The 3,691-nt window shown below is 39.2% G+C and overlaps 1 non-coding gene across 1 annotated transcript; it reads right to left on the bottom strand.

Moving 5' to 3' along the window:
- Positions 1-704: 704 nt before the first annotated feature.
- On the bottom strand, positions 705-784 carry LOC111551341. The gene has a single exon (XR_002734327.1). It is a non-coding gene; the product is annotated as a small nucleolar RNA SNORD74 (small nucleolar RNA).
- Positions 785-3,691: the final 2,907 nt, after the last annotated feature.

The raw sequence follows: 3,691 nt of genomic DNA, 5'->3' as shown, positions 1-3,691 counted from the left end.
ACTGCACTCTAGCCTGGGTGACAGAAAGACAGAAAGAGACTGTCTAAAAAAAAAAAAAAAAAGATATTTTTTATATTCTCATACCTATTTAAGAGTTTTAGTTAGATACTGACTTACAAATGGCAGCTCATTTACTCATTTACCCTCAGAATTTAGAATACTTGTTCAATTTATCTTCTTTAAGCATATTTAGAAAATACTTAAATCGCAAATATTAGGTACCAGACACTGTTTTGAGGGCTTATAAATACAAATTCACCTAATTCTCATAACAACGCTATGAGGTAGATACCATCATTAATGCCATTTTTCCCATGAGGAATCGACTGTGTAAGGTAACATTGCTCATAGAGTGTAGAGTCAGGATTCAAACCCAGCAGCCAGGTTTCCAACCTTCACCCTATGCTACCACCTCTGATATAGCTGTTGTAAAGTCAAATACCATTTGGATTTCTGTCATTTCTATGGGACCTGTTTTTCTGTCTGGAAGCTTTTAGGATCTTCTTATTTGTAATGTTCTAAAATTTTTTGATAATGTGTCCTAGGGATCTTTTAATATTCATTTTGTGTAATTGTGGATCCTTTTAATTTACAGTTTTATGTCCTTGAATTCTGGGAATTAAGTGTGTATGTAAATCAATTTCCCTCCCATTATTTTCTCTGTTCTTCTTCCTTTCTGGAAGTCATCTTCTGGATTGATCCTGTTTTTTTCATCAGAGCTGCTGGCATTCATTACCACTCAGATGTTCCTACTATAACATAGGCTTCATCAGAGGCTGGACTGATAATTTAATTGCAAAAAGCTTTCTCTTCTTATTCTAAATTCCAGGAGGAAGTTTTCTTTATTATTATTAACAAGTCCTTGATTTCAAAGAAAAGTGAGGGATTTTCTTGAGTTTTATCTTCCAATTGCTCTATTGATTTTTAAAAAGTCATTGCAGTTGTATTTTTATTTCCAAGATCTCTTTCTCGTTCTCTGAATTTTTCTTTTCTTTTTTTTCTTTTTTCTGTTTTCTTTTTGAGACAGATTCTCACTCTGTTGCTAGGATGGAGTGCAGTGGCGCGATCTCGGCTCACTGCAACCTCCGCCTCTTGGGTTCGAGCGATTCTCCTGCTTTAGCCTTCTGAGTAGCTGGGACTACAGGCACTCACCACCATGCCCAGCTAATTTTTGTATTTTTTAATAGAGACGTGGTTTCACCATGTTGGCCAGGATGGTCTCAATCTCTTGACCTCGTGATCCGTCTGCCTCAGCCTCCCAAAGTGTTGGGATTACACGCGTGAGCCACTGCACCCGGCCGAATTTTTCTTTTATGTGGCTTCCTGTTGCTGATTTATATACACAATATATTCTTATCATTCTGAGGGGAATAATTACAGTGTTTTAAATTTCAAGATTTCTTCTGCTTTTGCACTTTTTTTCCTCTTCAAGTTCCTTTTTTCAGTTTGTTTGAATCTCTGTTTTTATATTACCGTAAATGTCTGGAAATACTTGGTTGTCCATTCATATTGCAGAGCAAGAGATCCAAAATCCCAAGGCTCCGTTTTCCATTTTTCTCCCTTTTTTATAGTACTGGACAACTCCATTTTCTGTGTCTTTTCAGGGTTAGGTGGAGTCAATGAACTTTCTTCTCATCAGTATCTCTCTGCAAGCACTGGTTTCATTTTCTACTGTTCTTATAGGTAGTTACTTTCCTTCCACCTCTTTCCATCTTCATATTTTTGTGGGCTGCAAATGTCTCTAGCATTCATTAAAGTTAGAATTTGTGTTTCTGTTCTCATTCTCTTTGTTGTTTGAAGGAGATTTCTGAGAGAAGTGTGTAGAAGTATCTTCATTTTGCCATTTTAAATGAAAGTCAACCACTGTTCTTGAAACACCTTTTTTTCTTGGCTTCTGTGGCTCCACAGTCTTTGGGTCCTCCTCTGTATCCTGATGACTTCCCAAGTTTATATTTCCAACTATTATTTCTCTGCAGAGTCTCCATGTTGTCTATTTTTTACATGCATCTCAAGCTTAACATGTCCAAAACTGAATTCTTGATTTTCAGCCCTAACTCTGTTCTTCCCCTAGTCTTTCACATCTCAGTAAACAGCAGCACTATCCACCTGGTTGTTTAAGCCAAAGGCGTAATATTTTTTTCTCCTTATTTAACAACCTTCTGTCCACCACATTTATTTATTTATTTATTTATTTATTTATTTATTTGAGACGAAGTCTCGCTCTGTCACCCAGGCTGGAGTGCAGTGGCCAGATCTCGCCTCACTGCAAGCTCCGTGTCCCGGGTTTATGCCATTCTCCTGCCTCAGCCTCCCGAGTAGCTGGGACTACAGGCGCCCACCACCTCGCCCGGCTAGTTTTTTGTATTTTTTAGTAGAGACGGGGTTTCACCGTGTTAGCCAGGATGGTCTCGATCTCCTGACCTTGTGATCCGCCCATCTTGGCCTCCCAAAGTGCTGGGATTACAGGCTTGAGCCACCGCACCCGGCCCGTATTTTTTATTTATTTTTTTTTTTTTTAGACAAAGTCTTGCTCTGTCCCCCACGCTAGAGTGCACTGATGTGGTCTTGGCTCACTGTGACTTCTGCCTCCTGGGTTCAAGCAATTCCCATGCCTCAGCCTCCTGAGTAGCTGAAATTACAGGCATGCACCACCACGTCCGGCTAATTTTTTGTATTTTTAGTAGAGATGGGGTTTCTTCATGTTGACCAGGTTGGTCTCGAACTCCTGACCTCAGGTGATCCGTCCACCTCGGCCTCCCAAAGTGCTGGGATTACAGGCAAGAGCCACTGCACCTGGCCTAAATTTTATCTTAAATGGTACTTCTCAAGAGGTCTAGAGAATCACCCAAACAAAAGAGGTTCCCCAAACTATTCTTTCTCGTAGGACTCCCTTTTTCTTAAATGACTTTCCCCAATTCACGTTGGATGTTTCTTTGCTTACTAGTTTAAAGATTTTTCACACTAGAAGATGAAACTGTAAGCTAGTGCTAATATTTTTTTCTTTACATTTATCTCAATAAATATATTTTGAAAATTATTTTACTTATTTATTTAAGATGGGATCTTGCTCTGTCACCCAGGCTGGAGTTCAGTGGTGTGATCACAGCTCACTGCAGCCTCCAACTCCTATGCTCAAGCAATCTTTCCACCTTTGCCTCCTGAGTAGCTGGGACCATAGGCGCACACCACCACACCTGGCTAATATTTTATTTTTAGAAGTGGTCTCAACTGTATTGCCCAAGCTCTTCTCGAACTCCTGTACTCAAGGGATCCTCCTGCCTCAGCCTCCCAAAGTGCTGAGATTACAGGCATGTGCCGCTGCATCCTGCCTTATTTTTTAAATTAAATGAATGATTTCTAAAGTAGAGAGCAATGAAACAAAACAAAACAAAACAAAAAATGGGATATATAAAATATTCTGCCACATCAAAGTAGAAGATTATCATAGCATTCCCCAAACCAAAGGCTGAACATACTCCAGAAAAGAGTTCAGTTTTAGGGAGCATTTGCTCAGCAATTGCAGGATACTTACACAAATGATGATTTCTTTGAATAAGAGGTAGAAGATGTTATGGTAAGACAACGGAATGAGAATAAAAAAGAAATGTAAGACTAAAATGTAAGGGAACAAGTAAGACCACAACAGGTATTATAATTCCATAAGAAGCAACGAAGAGTGGAATCACCACTG

Source organism: Piliocolobus tephrosceles, chromosome 9, assembly GCF_002776525.5.
Source record: "Piliocolobus tephrosceles isolate RC106 chromosome 9, ASM277652v3, whole genome shotgun sequence".
Lineage (NCBI taxonomy): Eukaryota > Metazoa > Chordata > Mammalia > Primates > Cercopithecidae > Piliocolobus > Piliocolobus tephrosceles.
This window is presented reverse-complemented; position numbering and strand designations above follow the sequence as displayed.